We start from the raw sequence: 19292 nt of genomic DNA, 5'->3' as shown, positions 1-19292 counted from the left end.
GAAAGAAAGAAAGAAAGAAAGAAGGAAAAATGCTTTATACGTAATTAGTCAGTTGTCAAGGTTTTGGGCTCCAGAATCATCCAGAGAAGCCTGTAAGGAACTATTTAGATTAGGTTATTTAAGGTATGGAGACTCGTCTACTGTGGGTATCTCTATTCCCTAGGCTTGTTGCACGCGCTCAACTGGCCAGGAAGAACGACGCTGCTACAGGATCCTTCTGCACACGTTTATTCAGTCCTGTTTCTTCTTTCTCTATATTTCCCTTGTTTATATCTCCCCTGTTTATATATCGCCCCTGTTTATATCTCTCCCTTGTTTTTATATCTCCCCTGTTTTTATATCTCCCTTGTTTTTATATCTCCCTTGTTTATATATCTCCCTTGTTTATATCTCCCTTGTTTTTATATCTCCCTTGTTTTTATATCTCCCTTGTTTTTATATCTCCCCCGAGCCCTGGGCCTCTCACTCTTTTATACTCTCAGTTCCCATCCACGCACAGCAGGCTACGCCACCTCACCAGGCATGCAGCTTCAGCTAATCAGGGCAGCAGGAGCATATCTCCATCAAAATGGATTCACCGGTATCCTGGTACACCTGCACAGCTCTCAAGATGTTTGTGGCTTATATGAGGAAGTCAGGTGCAAGTCATACGACTTAGCTGCAGTCCCTGATGCCTTTGGGACTGCTGCCACACCCGCTCCTCACATCTCCCCCTTTTTTCTTTTTCTTTTTTTTTTTTTTTTTTTTTTTTTTGGCAGAGAGAATGTCTGTAGATAGCCCCCCGCAGCCATGCCCCTTACCCGTCCTTGGGAGACAAACAGCATTGGTTTGATCCCTGTCTTAGGTTGGTGACATGCCCAGGGAGTCTTATCACTGACTACCTCTCTATCATGCCAAGCCACTCCTGGGGAGATTGTGTTTTGCTTGCGGCAGGTGCATCAAAAGGCCAGGATGTTAATTAACCTATGGCCAGATCTTAATTGCTGCAAGCAAGCCTCATGGGTGAAGGTAGAGGTCTGATCCCCAGTGTGCAAGCATAGGGGCCCTACACAAAACCATCCCTTAGGCTCATCACCCAGAGAGGTCTTGGCCAGCTCCCGTGTCGTTTTTCCTGGGGGAAGGGAACTAGGACACTGAACCTTCATGCAATCAGACATGCCTTCCACAGGATGCCAACAGCAAGCTATCCTCTGTGCAGTGCTTAGCCTCGCACCCCACGGCATAACGCAGCATAATTTCTTTTAGAGCGGCAAACCGAATCTGAGGAGATTGTCCCACCTCCACTGCAGCAAAAGCCTACGCTACCATGGCAAAAGTGCAGACCCGCACACTCTGCACCTAACACATGTGCCAAACACATAACACACACACTATAACAGGCATACATCTCAGGGCTCTCATCCCCGCTCATCTTCCCTGAAGCAAGGGATAGATAGTCAGAGGGGCTATCTCTTTAAGGGGAATTCAGGGATCAAAAAGGCATGGAAAATTTTGAACATCATGTCGAGCTGGTATCGGCTTCTGGAACACCGAAAGGATCTCCCATCTCGGCTCCATCGTTTGTGCTTGTGGGAATATCCACCACATCCACAGGGGCAACTGGATCAGGAGCCTCATTCTTGCAGTGTCTCACCAATCTCTCCGGCACCCAAAGAGGTTCCGTCTGGTCCTGTGGAAACACACAAACAGACCCTCTCGCCCACGTCAACACCTGATCCTGTCGATCCTCTCCAAATCTCCAGACAGAAGGTCCACCTACAGGTGGCTGCTGAGGAGGCATAGGGAAAGGACGCAGAAGCTAATTCGCCTTCCTCCTCCGCCTCAGCTCTTTTATTTTGTCCTTTCTGTCCACCTGATAACACTGTGTCTCCTTTCTTTTTCCTTTTTCTTTTTAAGCCCTTCTCTTCCGACATACTTTCTTGTTGCTCTATAAGGATTTTCTGACCTGTCTTGACTACCTTTACACACAGTTTCAAACAGTAACAGAGTCCATATATCAGAACAAACAAGACCAAAACTATCAGACCTACCCACAAAGGGTCAATAGGAGAAAAAAGCATAACTACACAGCGAGGATCTATTGATCACTACACTGAGGTTATCATAGTTCCTTAACTTGTCCCCAAACCATGAACCTTATCTTGTCCCAAAGCCAGGAACCTTAACTTGTCCCAAAGCCTGCTTCCTGGCAACTTTATATTTGCCTCTATTTTATCCGAGGTCCTTCCCAAACTCCTGGGTTACTTTGTGCCTACTTCCTGGCAACTTTATGCTCACCTCTATTTTATCGAGGTCCTTCCCAAACTCCTGGGGTCGCAAGTTTCACTCACCGTGAACTTACGCTGCTGGCAACCACTGACTGCTGAAAGTTCTGAACTCGGTGGGGGAGTCGGTTCCCCGTACGGGCCACCAATTGTCGCGCCCGCTCTCGACCAGCAAGAACGACGCGACCACCAGTCCTTCTAACAGCAGTTTATTCAGTCCTGATTTTTCTTGTTTCTCTTCATCAGTACCGTTCCCCAGCTGAAGAGTTCTGAATCCACGCCGGATCCTTCTTAACAGTCTATTTTACGGGAACACTTTATTAACCACTCCTTCCCAGTGATGCAGTTCTGAATCCTTCCTGTAGCAGGGGGTCTTCGCTCTTGCCTGAAGATGTTTCTTGTCCCAGGTTTTCTCGTCCCGTCCCGAGTTTTCTTGTCCCGGGTTTTTTCGTCCCGGGTTCTTTCTTCTTCGGGTTTTTTCGTCCCAGGTCTTCTCGTCCCAGGTCTTCTCGTCCCGGGTCTCAGCACCAACTCTTACACGCGTTCTCACGACCAACTCTTACCCGCGTTCGCGCAACCGGCCAGGAAGAACACAACAAACCGGAATCTTCTGCGGCAAAGCTTTATTGCTTACATCTTCAGGAGCCAGAGAGCAAGAGAGCAAGAGAGCAAGAGCAAGAAAGCAAGAAAAAGAACAAGAACAAGAAAGCAAGAGTGCAAGAGCAAAAGCCAGAGCAAGAGAGAAAAAGAACAAGAACAAGAAAGCAAGAGAGAGAAAAAGCAAGAACAAGAGAGAGAGTGGCAAAACCCCGTCCCTTTTAAGGAGAATTATCCTCCGCCTAAGACATATTACTCCCTGATTGGCTGCAGCCCATCGGCCCAGTTGTCATCACGAGAAAGGCAGAACACATGGCGGGAAAACTGCCCCTGCACGTGTGCAGATTATGTTTACCACTTAGAACACAGCTGTCAGCGCCATCTTATAATGGCAAATGTGAGGGCGGCTCCTCACATAGGCTATGACCTAGAATGTTTTTAAAAAGGAGTCAGTGAGCTGAACATAAACATTCAGGACTCTTGGCTTCACTGTGGATGCAGTGTGGCCAGCTGCTTCCAGTTGCCTGATTTTCCCACCGTGATTAAGCATCTGCTCTAACTACAAGCAACCAAACAGGTTGTTTCTTTCTGAAGTTTCTTTTCCTAGGGTGTTTTGTCATTGCAAAGAGGAAAAATAACTCAGACTACGAAGAACCAATCAAAGGATTCTCATAGCACTGCGACCCTTTCTTTTTTGGACCTAAAGAGCTGAGACAACTGAGAAAATTCCTAATTCTATGAGACTGGTATCTTGGGAGAAGGTGATGAGGATGAGTAAAGACAAGGCGCTCGCACGGTCACGTCTACCTTAAATGCAGCAACAAACCAGCAGCAGCCAAAAACCCAAAAGAAGGGCAGGAGAGATGCCTCAGTTGACAAAAGCTTTGCTTTGCACTCACCAGGACCTGAGTTCAACTTCCAGAACCCATGTTTCTTAAAGAAAAACAAACAAACAAACAAACAAAAAATACTAAAACAGACAAATATGGTAGCATATGCTTATAAGTCCGGCGCTGGGGCGGTGGGAAGACGTAGATCCCTGTGACTTACTGGCCAGCCAGCCCAGCCTACTTGGCCAGGTCCAGACCAAAGAGAGACCCTGACTCAAAGAGAAAGGTAAACAACCAACACCAAAGGGAAAATACCTTAGGAGGCCCTCTGGTCTCCATTACTACCCCTTTGTGTACATGTGTGCACGTGCAAGCGGGTGCGCACATGCCCCCCTCCTCCCACCCCGAGCACGCACACACACACACACACACACACACACACACACACACCACAGAGGGGCTATTTTTCTCAGGCCTCTCCTCACTAGACTGTAACTCAGCATGTTGACTTGAATGCACAGGCAAGATTAACTCAAATACTAATCCAGTCCTCATAGCTTTATAATTACACAGATATTTCCAAGTTAATTGTTTTTATGTCCCCATAACATAAAGGGGGACAGTAAAAAGCTCCTCTTACCAGCATGTTTGTAGGCCTTATACTGATCCTTAGCACTTAGTCAGTGCTTTCAAACTCTTGCTTCCTTATATAAAAGTATAATGGAAAAGGAGTTATTCGAGAGAGTAAACGACTTAGAGATCCAACCCCCACAGAACAACTCCCTAATACCTTCTAAAATGTGTTGCTGCTCATAAATCCAGAATAAAGGACCTGAAAAATCACTTAAGAAGAAATAATACACATTTAATAAGACTTCCAGAGGAAAGTCTAAAAAAAAAAACCAGAATTTTTATAGAAGAAATATTAAATCCCTTCAAATTCAACTCCTGTTACATCAAAAACATGCTGCATGTCCTCTGCCCAAAGGACCGTCAATTTAGGCCATCCTGTTCAGCCCTTCCTAACTAAATTCCTAATACAGCCACCTCCTGAGCCTCAGGACAAGGATGGGCTGAAAGGGGAAGGCCCTCTTGCCAGTCTCCCCAGCTGCATATTCCAGGTTTCACAGGGAGATGTTACATAAGTTAAACAGAGCCCCCAAATATCCCAGCAAGCATCTTCAAAGACTGACAGGTGTCCAACCCCAGCTCCACGTTGCAAGGACTCTTCTATCATCACATAAAATTCAAACCACAGCAGAATGCCAGTCTCTGCCTCAGCGTGACAAGCCTGTTAAAGTTTCTGAGATTCAACAGTGTTCTGATACCTTCGGTCCCGTCCTGCCATTTTCAGCTCTTCCTCTGCTGGTGAGAGTGACTTTACCTTTCCTGGAGTTTGATTAAGGTCCTGAGGGTGGTAGGAAAATGGATGCCTGTATTTTGCTACAGATTCAATTAGCAGAAGTTGAAATTGCTCTCTTCAACAAAGTTAAATAAATTGTTAATGAGAAATTTACCTTCGCTTGATTCACCCGTTGCCTTATTAGCTTAGAGTCAACACTATTAAAGGAGAAGCTGTTTATTAAAGCTTAAGGTGTTTGGCTGAATTGAATGTTAAAAAGACGGTGGAGGGAGAGCGTCACCGACTGTCAGCTTCCAAAATACGGAGAGGCTCCCACGATCCACCAAAATCTAGCATCTTCAGGCTAGATTTGGTTCTCTGCATGGGGAAAACAGTTACCTCGTGTATAAGAATGTGCCTGTACCCAGGGGCCATCCAAACATTCACTGTCACTCATTATTCTGAGGCCTTGGCTGAACCAAACAGACAGCAGCCTGACATTGCAGGTGAGTCCCAGAATGGAACAGGAAGGGCCTGCCCTTTCTTCCTTTGCTGGAGATTGAATTCAAATGCCCCACCCCAACTACTACCACCATCCTGCAGGATGCAGAGAAGAGTTGTTAAACAAGGAGATACGGAGGCCTCGAGATCAACCATCCAAAAGGAATAATAATGGCTACCTGGTGTGGAATTCCTTAATAAACTAAACAGCCCTAAACAACATCGAGAGGCCAGTAAAAATGGCTTCCAATCAGTCTTTCCTGGTCTTTCTCCCACAAGCATGTTCTCCTGACTGCCCTGCTTATGTGGTAGAATCTACAAGTGGTCCTTACCAGTCTGTGCCAGGATTCTCATAGGCTGAAAAAAAAAAATGGCCACATTTCCCAGAATTCTCTGCAACTTAAATCCCACAAAGGGCATTCCTCGACTTCCTTTACCCTGCCTAGCATGGAGATGAAGGAGTTTTACCATGGCATGTTAGGACAGTGTTCAAGAGTATCAGTTTAAAGATGACCTCCTTCTCCAACTTGAACATAGAGAAATAATCTCTCATGGTTAGTCAGGACAGAGAAGCTCATCTGAAGTAGGATTCCTGGAGTGTCTGCCCATAGCCCACTATTCTAGCCTTTCCGCGTTTGATTTTTTTTTTTTTTGAAAACTCCTTCTGCTAAAGACAGCCTGTGTAAAGTTTAAACTGGCAGAAATCATCCCTTCTGCTTAAGTCACCAGATACACTAATATGTGAGCCTTTGTCTTCTCAGACACAATTAGTTAACAAACTACTTCATGAGTAGCTAGTATCAACAAAGAACTTCTTCCTAGAATCCTGCCCCCAAACAAGCAGGTTGCAATGATGGGTATTCAGGCAAGAATGATCTCCAGCATTCTCAAACCAGAAGACAACAGTTTGTGTTTTCCAACTCTAAAGAAATTCTCGATGGTAGCAATGGTTGTTGATGTTTAAGGCAGAAGTGAACCACCCTAGTGTGTAAGGCTCAGCAGTTAACTCCAGTTCCCTAATGCCTCATAACCCTGAAACCTGGCTTTGTCGTGCTGCAGATGTCTCCTAGGAATCACCTGTGAAAACAGGACAATCATCCCCCCAAAAGAGAACTGCGTCAGCAGGCAGAAAGGGACAGTGCTGTCCTGAGGTCCTTGGAGATAAGAAATCGAGGGAACATAGGAAGAACAATATCAACTAACTGACCACCCAGAGCTCCCAGGGACTAAACCACCAACCAAAGGGTATACCTGGAGGGATCCATGGCTCCAGATATATATGTAGAGGATGGCCTTATCTGACATCAATGGGAGGGGAGGCCCTTGGTCCTGTGGAGGCTTGATGCCCCATCATACGGGAACGATAGAGGGTGAGGTGGGAATAGGTGACTAGGTGGAGGAGCACTCTCATAGAGACAAAAGAGGAGGGGATAGAGGGAGGATGGGATGAGGGGGTTGTGGAGGGGTAACCAGGAAGGAGGATATCATTTGAAATGAAAAGAAATGAAATGATTAATTTAACAAAAAAGAAATCAGGGAGGGGGAAGGCAATTGGATATAGAGTAGTGATTGGCAAGACCTGTCTACATGTCAACTCACCCCAACCTGTGGGAGATTACAGGACCAGGGAAGAGGAGGACCTGCTATCTTTGCATCATTAACCATGTACCGAGGTTTTATGGTTTTCATTCGCTTCAACATTTTGTTCTTGTTTTCCTAGGAGACACTGATGTATAACATTGGTTTCCTATTTCCCCACTCAACTGAAGGAACATGGTGGCCCAAGATGGAAGGAACTAAGTCAATGAGCTATCTCATGCTATCTCCTTCTACACCTGAAGCAATGGGGTGAGGTTAGGTAACTTCCTTCCTAAAGGGATGCAGGATTCTAGGAGGTGTGACCCAAGACAGCGTTCTTATTTATAGTCTCCCTTGGGTGGGATCTGTAAGAATAATTTCCAGGAGATCCTCTTGAGTCCAACATGACTACCATCAATCCTTTACTAAAAAGAGCCCAGGACATATTTTCAGTGCTCATCCTACTGGGATTCAGATGAAATTAATTAAAATGCTTGTTATTTCAGGTGCAAAAGTTCTGGAGAATGAAACCATCTTCTCTCTACCCCACGGCCTTTCGTACTATTATGGTGTGATTCCCAAGCTATCAATGACAGGGACAAGCGGGGCTTTGCAGTGGAGGAGAGAAAGCTATTCAAACTGCTCCTGATTTCTACAGAGGAGAGTTCGTTTGATCTTTGAAACAGCCAAAGGGGCAGTTTGATCTTCCTCAAACTCATTTATTTTAGATTCTTGCAAATTTCTTTTCTGTAGGTTTATTTCCTTAGAAAAACCTCAATATTCAATTGAACAGTGACTTTTATACATTGAAATGCAATATTGAATAGCCAGAGTCTAATAAATGCCGTCCTAGCTATATAGGATATTTTAAAAATCATAAAAGGGCCGATTGAGCCCGATCCAGACAGAGATGACAAAGTGAATTCAATGCTTCTTTTGAGAATGAGTCATGGTCAGAAACGCTTTGACCAAAAGCATTTCTTTGAATGCCAGGGGTAAATTTGCTCACTTTCATTTTCTGCCTGAGTTTCAAATCAGCCCTGCAGAACAGAACAAAATCCACTTGGAGAGGCCTGGGCAGCTGTTGCAGATGTGAACAGAGAAGTGAGTGAGGTGGGCTCTGTTCCTTTCCCTCAGTTATTTTTCAAATTATGGAGATAATATTTAGCTAAGGAAGGACTAACTTGACTTTGTATATTTTCTCAGGGAAGAGTAAATCGTTGCTGAGCTCTGCTACACTAATGGACCCCAGGACCACCCTTCCTGGTACTTAGAAAAAAAAAGAAAAGAAACCAAAAAGGACGTTTGTTATCCCAAGCTTCCAAATCATTGGCAATGAAAGAATCCGACATATGTTCGAGTTGGGGAGGGGAGGAAGGCTTGAGGGAGGATGGGCGCAACATACTCAATCGATTAGCCAAAAGGAACAGCCTTTGATGTGAAGGGCACCTCTCCAAATTTCACTTAAGACCCAAACATTCTGTGGGGAATCAAAGTTCTCAATCAAAACTTCTGCCCCACTCCCTTAGTGCAACCATGGCCCATGGCCCAGGAACTCTTTTGCTTTTAACCATATGTTGTAGATATTGCTCAGTTTGAGAACGTGTTCCTCTCCTAGCCTTTTCAACATTGGGCCTTTTAAGAAAGAGATAACTCTTGTCTTCCATTTTCCTCTCTGCTGCGTGAATGCTTTCCCTGTGGTACACATGTTTAGGAAGAGGAAAGTTTGGATTGCAGATGATCCAGCTGTACGGTAGCAAGCCCCCCTTGACTTGACCTACCAAGGGACTCCGATTTTTACAGTGTTTGGAGAACGGCCTTAATTATGTACATTCTGGTGAATGAGCTGAGGGCGAATTGGAATTGAGAGAAGGAACTGCAGCTGAGGAGCAGGGCAGTCAGTGGAGGGGAAATGAGAAGTTCTTGGGAAAAGGTGGCAGCTGAAGAGATGTCATGCGAAATGGAAGAGATGCCACCTTCAGAACAACAAGGACACGACAATGACATCAGATAAGAGAGCATGACTTAGACTTTGGAAATCTGACTTCCTGGGGGCTTTCGAATATCTAAGTAGAACTTTGAGGTCATAGACAACACCTAGGACCCTGAGTCACTTTGGTGTTTACAGAGAAGAGTTTCTCCAGTAACTTAGAATGTGAGAATGTTCTAGCAAGTACTTCCTTAGCCTTTGCCTGCTCTGCCCTGGTTACAACATCTAAGGAACCAACCATCCCACCCTGATCCTGGACCTGAACACTATCAGATCATCATGATGCCTTCTTCCAAAGATGCTCTCTCTGTCTCTCTCTCTCTCTGTCTGTCTCTGTCTGTCTCTCTCTGTCTCTCTCTGTCTCTCTCTGTCTCTCTGTCTCTCTCTCTCTCACACACACACACACACACACACACACACACACACACACACACACCAAAGATGCTCACACACACACACATACATACACACACACACCAAAGATGCTCACACACACACACCAGTAGCATCTTCTACAGACAGGTGGTCAAGACAATAGAATCTGCATAACACTGAACACCCAAGAATGAGAAGTCCCAGAGAGAAAAACATGAGCAGGCAAAATAGCCACTGAGCTTGACCTAGAACTGACATTGATAGAAAGAAATAACTTCTGCAATTTCTCTTCTGACCTACACACACACCACCACCACCACCACCACCACTCATACTCACTGACTTCCACATACATGACATGTGTGTGCTTACACACACACAAACACAAAATTTTAAAATTCAACTATCTAGAAATATTGCACATAAAATACCCATCATGTGAAGAGTGAGTGGCTCCATTGAAGTTAGAAGTTTGGAAGAGGTATTTTCCTGGGGGCAGTTAATATGTATTATTACAGAAACCCCAAATGACCTACACTGCTAATGGAATGAGTTCCCTAACCTGCAAATATCTGAGGCCCAAATAGAATACTTTATACATGAAAGGAACGTTGTAGAATCAATGACTGTATAATAGTAGACCTGGAAAAGCCCCTTAGCATCTCACACACTAAATACATAAGACACAGGACTCCTAGCCTAGAATTTTGGAGCTGATTGCCCCAGTGAAAGTAAGAACTTTATATCAACAGTCTCTGAAACTACTGACCAAGTTGGCTCCAGCATCTTAGAGGAGCCATTTGATTAAAAAGAGCCCTTTTCCATCTTGAAACCTTCAAGAAACAACTTCATTTTAAGAAAGGTTCTCTTATGGGCTGGGAAGATGGTTTAATTGGCAAAGTGATTGTTACATGAAAAAGCATGATAACCTGAATTCTATCTGCACAGCTCACATGAAAAAGCTTAGAGCGACAGCACATTCTCAGAGTGACAGCACATGCTCAGAGCCAGGTGGTAGAGACAAATGGACATAACTGGCTACCAGCCTACCAGAGGAAACAAACAGCTGGATAGTATGGTAGTGGTTTGAATGAGGAAGGCCTCCCATACACTTGGTCGATGTACTATGCAGGGAAGTTTAGAAGTATCATCTTGCTAGAAGTCTATCATTGGGAGCTGATGTTGAGATTGCATGACCTCATCTTACTTCTAGGTGGTGGACTCTTTGCTTCGTGATGGTGGTAAGAGATGTAAACTCTCAGCTTCTTGATCCTGATTCTTGCTGTCACACTACCCTGCCATGATGAATTTGTTTTGTTTTGTTTTGTTTTGTTTTGTTTTGTTTTGTTTTGTTTTGTTTTTCAAGACAGAGTTTCTCTGTATAGCCCTGGCTGTCCTGGAACTCACTCTGTAGACCAGGCTGGCCTCAAACTCAGAAATCCACCTGCCACTGCCTCCCAAGTGCTGGGATTAAAGGCATGTGCCACTACCACCCAGCACCAAGATGAATTCTTATCCCTCTGGAACCAGAGACCAAAATAAAGGTCTCCTTCTGGAAGTCATTTCTGGTCACAGTGTTTTATCACAGCAACAGAAAAGTAAGTGACACAATGCCTGAGGGACCTGAGATGGACCGCTGGACTCCACAACATTCTGCACGTGTTCATGTGCATTCACACATATGTATATATGTGCACATGCAAATAACTATGTACAGCCTCTCTCTTTCTCCCCGAACCCCTAATAGGTCAATGGTTCTCAACCTGTGGGTCGAGATCTCTTTGGGAGTTGCATACAGATATCCTACGTATCAGATATTTACATTATGATTCATGACAGTAGCAAAATTATAGTTATGAAGTAGCGATGAACTTAATTTTATGGTTGAGGGGTCACCACAACATGAGGAACTGAATTAAAGGGCCACTGCATTAGGAATGTTGAGGACCACTGCAATAAATCTAAAATTAAAAAAAAAAACAGGTTCTAAAATCCATGAAATAACTCTTACCAGTAAATGCTGAACACCTCAAGGAAACAGCTCTGAGCATGAAAGATGGAGCACATCCTATCCCTGTCTCTAGGGTTCTTAGTTCTGCAGTAGGCCCTTGGGAAAGGAACTGTTCTTTTGTGGCTCAAAAACAAATGGAGGTCTCCTTTTCTTTCCTTCAAGACTATTAAAAAAAGAACAATATCTGCATTTCTAGATGCATATATATATATATATATATATATATATATATATATATATATATATATGGAACATAAGGAAATGTCTTCCAAGAAGAAGGTAAGAAATACAGAAGGCAATGTCATTCAACAAGGAGTAACAAAAACAGCAAAATAAGAGCAACACAGGAGCTGTGAAAGAACCATGCTGTAGTTGCTTGATGGCATTTGCCACTCAGTGAATCCTGTCTCTTTTTATTCCGCCTGCTTTTTTTTCCAGTTGTAACTTTATCAGGAGACTTTATAAGCTGTACGTTTTGTTGTTGCTTTTATGGTTTGCTTGTTTGTATGTTTGCTTTTTAAGGACAACTTGCCCCAGAGATTCAGCAACATCGGTGTGTGGGATTTTCAGTGTCAAGAACTTAAGAGATTGGTGTCAAAGAAGCATGTTCAGAGGATGACATGAATGGCGGACAGAAGAGGCTTGCCTAATTAGAGTTTGAGGACACATTGTGGCATGAGATTCTCACTACCAGAAGCAACCCCATGCAACAAGGCTTCAAATAAGCAGAAGCCGAGGGTTCTTCCCCAAGCCCGCCACAGTCCCCTGCAAGATGTACCCTCCTCCAAGGACCCCATTAAGTCTGTCACCAAATAGGCTGGGGCTATCAGTATACCTGTTTGTTGTGTTCATTAACTCTGCAACTGAGTTAAGAGAAATCCTAGAAAGCCAGTCAACAACAGTCTCAGTGGCTCTAACCTTTAACTATCCAAAGATCTTCTGAGAATCAAGACAGGAAGTAGCCACTGAAAACCAAAGCAGGTCCATCATTTCACAGAGTCCATTCAGGAATGCAGCAAGGGAGGCTGGGGAAAACACTGGCTAATCATAAACATAACCATCTCCTCTCACAACCTCCTATCAAAAAAGCCCTACCAACGCAAGCAAACAAAACAAGCAAAAAAAAAAAAAAAGTACATTCCTATTTCATTTCATTTTCTATTTCAGCACAAAATGTGACTCTCAAAATATTAGTTTCATCTAGTTTGGTCTTTCGCAAAACGTGCACAATTGAGCGTCAGTGGACTGTGGTGTCAGGAGGATGCTCTTTAATTGAATTTTTAGGTTAGCTGGAAGCTACACAGGAAACTGCCTGTTTTCACTTGTGGTAGAAACCAGTGCAAGGTGTCAGTGGATTAAAATGATGATGGCTTCCTATACAATCATCACATATAGACACTTCCTTAGGAATTTATATGCAGAAAAATTCTGACCAAAGATAACTGTCTCATTATCAGCTATCTCTGTGTCCCAAACTCTAAGGTAGAACACTGACAGGTTCAGTTCAGGAGTTCTGGGTTCTCTATCTACCACCCTGCTAAATTCAAACCTCATGTTCATGAGAACACAACAGATCTCAACCATACGAATAGGTTTTTACTTAATGCCCCATGTGGAGGGGCTGACCTCTTTCAACCCTATGAGGAAATTGATTGCTTCCATGTCTTCCTCCAGGACTGGACATTATACACTCTAGCCAGTGAGTTGCAGCCACAGCCCAGATTTTATTTACTAGTTAGAAATATCATTAGCAGCAAAAATAGCTGTCACTTCTTGGGTAGTTTCATGTCTTTTTTGCTAGGTGGTGATGGCAACCTGTAGTCACTTATGTACTTCTTAATGAAGTGTCAGGGGTGTGAATGTCACAATCACCATGATTGGCATCATCACAGATGAGTATTCTCCAGTGTAGTTGGTTATGTAATAAATTAGCATGCCATGCAAAGAAAAAGCAAAAGTTTATTGGTTAATAATGATTGTCAATTTTACAAGATATAGCATCACTTCAGAGACAAACTTCTCCGTGTGACTGTCTATGTGTATCTCGATTAGCTTAATCCAGGTTAAAAGCCCCTTACCTTTTGGCCTGAAGTCTAAGACTAAATAAAGAAAGAGCTTAGGATCAGCATTCACCACTCTCTACTTTCGGACATTAGATACACTGTGACCAGTTGCATCAAGATCTTTCTACCATGACTACCTCTACTATGATAGACTGTGCCTTCCAACTGAGACCCAAAATAAGCCCTTTCTACTTTAACTGCTGTTGCTGGGTGTTTTAACATATCAACAGGAAAACAACTGATACAGGAAACTCATTTGGGGACAACTTGAAGAAGATCAAAACCACTCTAAAAACCTTTATAAGCAAAAGGAATTTAGTTTTTCAGGATACCTTTTATACCCAGCACAATGTACTTTCTGTTAACACGGTAATGGCCTGATCTATTGTGGGATATGTGGATTCTCCATATATGATTGAGGCGCTTAGATACAATGGGTATGTCTGGATGTAAACTTGTCAAATTATAGTTTTGTAAGCTAATAGCAGTTAGATACTAATCACATTCTCTTACGATTTTGAACTTTGTACCTTGGATTTGGTGACCATAAAAGCCACTTGAGATACTTTGAAGCTGTGGTTGTGTTGGGAACTTAATTCCAAATTACAGCTCTGAGTGGGAATGCCCTATTCCCCATGTAGAGATGCACTCAGGAATTTCCCAGGAACTTTTTTTTGGCAAAAGCAGAGCAGATTCTGTATAAATAAAACGTCAGTTTCCCCACATACATAAATCAGTGCAGGTACAGAAAATAATGGATGAGTTCATAGACTGACAAACAGCCATAATAAGGAGAGTCATTGGCTCTTTGGAGGGACTTCTGAAAAATATATGTTTCCATAATTCAGGCTTCTGGACCAAAAAAGAAAAAAATTAAAATGTGCCTCCATGGAGTTATCATATCCCTTACAGACAAGTGTCCACTAACCTCAAAAAAACCAGATGTTCAGCTGGGCAGTGGTGGCACATGCCTTTAATCCCAGCACTTGGGAGGCAGGGGCAGGAGGATTTCTGAGTTCAAGGCCAGCCTGGTCTACAGAGTGAGCTCCAGGACAGCCAGGGCTACACAGAGAAACCCTGTCTCGAAAAACCAAAAAAAGAAAAAAAAAAAAAGCAGATGTTCTGACTTCTTTTGCTTTCCCAGTTAGCTACTGAGACAGCTATAAGCAGAGAGAATCTGAAGGCCTTTACTGACCAGGTCTTATCACAAAGCACAGTCAGGTTCACTTTGAGGTCTGAGTCTACAGGTTCAGGAGATTTGCTAAATTATATGAGATCACAGGCATTTTCCCCAAGCCCAGCACATGTTTGCTTTCAGGACATGGTCATGTGCATGGAAAATCTATGGGAGCCATCAGCCTTCTCAGAAGAGCCCCAGACATGTATGTACCTTGAATGTAAAGCAGGGCACATCAGAGAGTTTGTTGTACAACACTGAGCTTGTGACAAAAAAAAAAAAAAAATCAAGCATGTGCTGCTTGCTCCACACATGGTTAACTACATATAACAAATAATGGTAAGGATGCAAATACATATGAAGAATTGCAGAGGAAAGCAAGCCCATGAAGACACAAAACCCATGAACACCACTCATGAAAACACCACACTATTTAGTTTCCTCCTGAGCTTTGTCACAGTACTATCAATGCTAGTGGTTAATAGAAATGTGACCCAAGCCAGGCACAGCCATTAAGAGGTGATGTAGTTCTTAAACTTGGAAATGTAAAGGATAGCATGCAGTAGGTACAGCAACTTCCCAGAAGCAGATACTAATGATAAAAGGACAGAAATATCACACACACACATACACACACATGTGTATGCAAGCACAAATATGTGGTATGTAATATATATCATATATAATATAATACTATATCATATATTACATAAAAAAGATAGAAAGAGAAAAGATCAAAAGTAAAAGACCTATCTTAGTGTCCTTAAATGATAGACACTCTAATAAATTATATATATGAATATTATCATCTTAAGGATATATGTGTGTGTGTGTGTGTGTGTAATCTTAAGGGTATTATTACAAAGCAGAAAGAAAGAAATGCTTACCCAGCCTGGGAACTGTTTACAAAAATAATGTTATAAAAATATAATGTTTACAAAAAGTGAAGCTGAATCTGGATTTTTTTTTAATGTAGACATGAGATGTTTTAAAAATGGATTGGTCCAAAGAGGAAATTGAGTAGGTAACACAAAGGAAACAGCACAGGCAATGTCCACAAATTGAAAAGTAGTACAGAGTTTCAAAGAAATAGAAAGACTTGCATAAATCCTAATCATTTATTAATATAAATAACTCAGGGGCATAAATATTTCCTGTTGAACTCACCTCTTGATCTTAAAGTGGTCACTTGAATCCCCTGGGTCTCCCAAATAATGCTGTTGTAAGCAGCAAATGCAATAATGTATTTGAAATACATAGGGAATATAAAACAATTTGTAACCGTAAGAGACATATGGGGAACAGAAAGAGGAACACCAGTAGGTAAAGCCTTCTGTGGTTAAGCAAGGATTCCTGGATCAGGATGGGCCTCTCAGGAGAGACACACTGTAGCTTCTTGTCTGTTTATCATTTTAGGACTTCTAACACTGGGAAGAGTAAGCTTTGCTTCCCAGTATCAGATACAGGGACCACCTCTCTTTGGCAACAGTGATCAGCTATTCACAGAGAAACAGTCTGAGTTTCATTTCTGTAATGAAATACTCTGATAAAAAGCAGCCTACATGATAAAGGGTTTATTTTAAATCATAATTCCAGGTTACAGCCCTTCGCTGCTGAAAAGTCAAAGCAGCAACTCAAAGCAGCAAGTCACACCACATCCATGATCAAGAGCAGGGAGGAAGTAAATGCATGCTTGCTTTCTGGGCTCAGTCTCTCTACTTTTACACAATTCAGGACAGTCTGCCTAGGGAATGGTGCAGCCTGCAGTGGGCTAGCTCTTCCCACATCAGGTAACTCAATGTCTTAGTTATTGTGAAGAGACACCATGACCAAGACAACTCTTATAAAGGCAAACATTTCATTGAAACTGGCTTACAGTTTCAGAGGCTCAGTCCATTGTCATCAAGGTAGAAAACATGGCATCACACAGGCTGACTTGATGCTGGAAAAGGAGCTAAGAGTTCTTATCTTCATCTGGCAGCCAGAACAGAAACTCTTTCACATTGGGCAGAGCTTAAGCACTAGGAGACCTCAAAGCCTGCCTACACAGTGACTGACACACTTCCTCCAACAAGGCCACACCTACTCCATCAAGACCACACCTCCCAATAGTGCCACTCCCAACAGGTCAAGAATATTCAAACCACCACACACAACTAAGACAATCTCCTATAAACATGCCCACAGGCCGACCTAATCCCTCACTGAGGCTCTGTTCCTGATTCTAGGACAATTAAAACAGACCAACACAGGAAAGCTGTGACAGTTGAGAAACACTGGAAGTGTTCAGAGTGTGTATACAGCATGCCAAGTTAAAAACATCACCAACGAGAAAGGAGACCCTGGAGTTTTTTAAAAGAAAGTGTTTGCAAGCTAAGATTCCAGCAGGAAAAAAAAAAAGACATTCTTGGAAGACATGAGCGATGAGAAAGAACAAGAGTTGTGAAAAGATTATGGAACTGTATGGGCAGGCGATCTGTGGAGAGAAATAGAGGAAGTCGTTCGGGAGGCTTGGGTTCCTCAGCGTCAACCTGAGCTATGTTTAAACTGTGACTGAGGCCAGCGAGTCACGAATAATCAGTTTGTCTTGGAGAATTCTGGAATTATAAATAAAAGGATACAAAGCATTGTCCAAGGTAAATATTGACATGACTGAAGAGGAACCAGAAAAAAAAAAAAAAAAAAAATCTGGGAGAGCTGTTTCGTATTCTTACAATAAACACTTGAGTAAAGGAGGCTGAAGGATGATGGGAATGATCGTGTCCACTGTGGGGAGGGGGGGGGGGCGGGGAATCAATTTAGAACAAAGGACAACTCAAATGTACAATTATAACACTGTCGCAGTTGTATTAACTTTTAAGACCCTGCTACTTCTTAAAACCATTTTGTCCTTCCAGACACCTATATTCCCACAGATATGAAAGGACTCATATTCATATCCTAAAGCAATTACAAGTTTATATTGTGGCAGGCGCACAGTGGTTTCTTCCTTAACTGCTAGGAGTGAAGAGTTCTGGGAAGTCCCTGTAGAGCAGCAGCCCTCCCACCCTTCCAGTGACAATCCACCATATTGGCTAAGATAAATCCCCTGGACAGCTGAGGCAGGTCTCCAGTAATTCCTAAGGGTTCCCACACCCAGATCCGTCCCTGAAGGGTCTTCAGGTGGGGTAACCTGAAACTCACAATAAACAGAAGCCCATTATTGCTGCTTTGTGGCAGCCAGTGAGGGATCTTGTCTGCAGAGCACTGCCATGGCAACCAGTTCTTCAAAGCATTTAAAAAAAATACAAGTTGAATTTCATCTGGCAACATCCCAATTACCCAATTAGACAAAGCTGCAAAGCCTTTTTAGAATAATCTCAGATCATAAATGAGTAAGTATCTCAGACCCAAACCGTGGCTTTCTGATACCTGGAAAATATAAGTCTGTAAGTACAGTATAGAAGGGCTTTTTTACTGTTGTAGTTGTTGTTGTTCTTAGAGGAGGAAATAACCAAGTCTATATTTGTACAAATCTCTGCAATAAAGTGACATAGAAGTGTGTCCTGTGGGGAGCCATACAATCCTGCGTTTGGTTTTCCCACTTACCAGATGGGAAAACTAAGGAGCTATAAGTAGACTCAGACCTGGGGGAAAACCCAGAAAGAGTCTTTGGTGGAAAAAATCTGGGTCTCTCTTACTTCTTCCTTCTGTATACTTTTGTATGTAGATCCAAGGTGGTGGGGAAAGCAAACTCCTTCCCCTACATTTTCACCCTTTCTCCACCTACATTAATCAGACTTTCTGTTGCTGTGACCAAGTACCTGAGAAAGTCGGCTTAAAGAGAGGAACTCTTTAATTTGCTTCTGGCCTTCAGAGCGTTCGGTTCACGTGTATAGAGACCCGTGCATTTCAGCAGACCATCACGCAGCAAGGGTATGGAGAACAAAGTTATTCACTTCGTGAAGGGCAGGAAACTGGAGGGAAAAAAAAAAAAAGACAGACTGCAGGAAGAGTCAGGGCATGTCTGCAGTGATCTCCTGCAGCAAGATTCCTCCTTGGACACCTCCCAGTAAGGTCCGGACGTAATGAATACTTCCACAGATTAATCCATTCTTCAGGCCTCCAGATTTAACTATCTCTGGAAATCCTATCATATACACATTCACACACACACACACACACACACACACACACCCCACAAGGTGCTTTAGAAATCTGCTACATGATTTTCAAACCAATTAAGTAGACAATGAAAATTAAAGAGCACCACAGCAACTCTCCTTACCGGGGGCTGGGAGTGGGGCTCCAGGGGGTGGGGCCTTAGGGGTGGGGCTTCAGGGGCAGAACTTCAAGCATTTATCCATCTAACAGTCAGGATCATCTACTGGTCCACAGATCCCAGGCTATCCTTGCATTGAAGGAATCACAGCTTCATTCTCTGCTAGAGGCCAGATTACACCTCCAAAATATCCAGTGCTGAGTCCCGAAGCTCAAAAGATGGCTATATTTAGAAACAGGACTAGGATGATGTTTCTCAGGTTTAAATGGGTTCATCTGGATTAGCCCTCTTCAGTGTGACTAG

At 43.0% G+C, this 19292-nt stretch overlaps 1 long non-coding RNA gene across 1 annotated transcript in view; it reads right to left on the bottom strand.

Annotated features, from left to right (window-relative positions):
• Gm40683 overlaps positions 1 to 19292 on the bottom strand; it is a 53203-nt gene that overhangs the window by 25540 nt on the left and 8371 nt on the right. Inside the window, exon 2 of the long non-coding RNA XR_871802.1 lies at positions 18532 to 18684. This is a non-coding gene — a long non-coding RNA (predicted gene, 40683). The remainder of the gene's footprint in view (positions 1 to 18531; positions 18685 to 19292) is intronic.

This window comes from Mus musculus, chromosome 10 (assembly GCF_000001635.26).
Source record: "Mus musculus strain C57BL/6J chromosome 10, GRCm38.p6 C57BL/6J".
NCBI classification, from domain to species: domain Eukaryota; kingdom Metazoa; phylum Chordata; class Mammalia; order Rodentia; family Muridae; genus Mus; species Mus musculus.
This window is presented reverse-complemented; position numbering and strand designations above follow the sequence as displayed.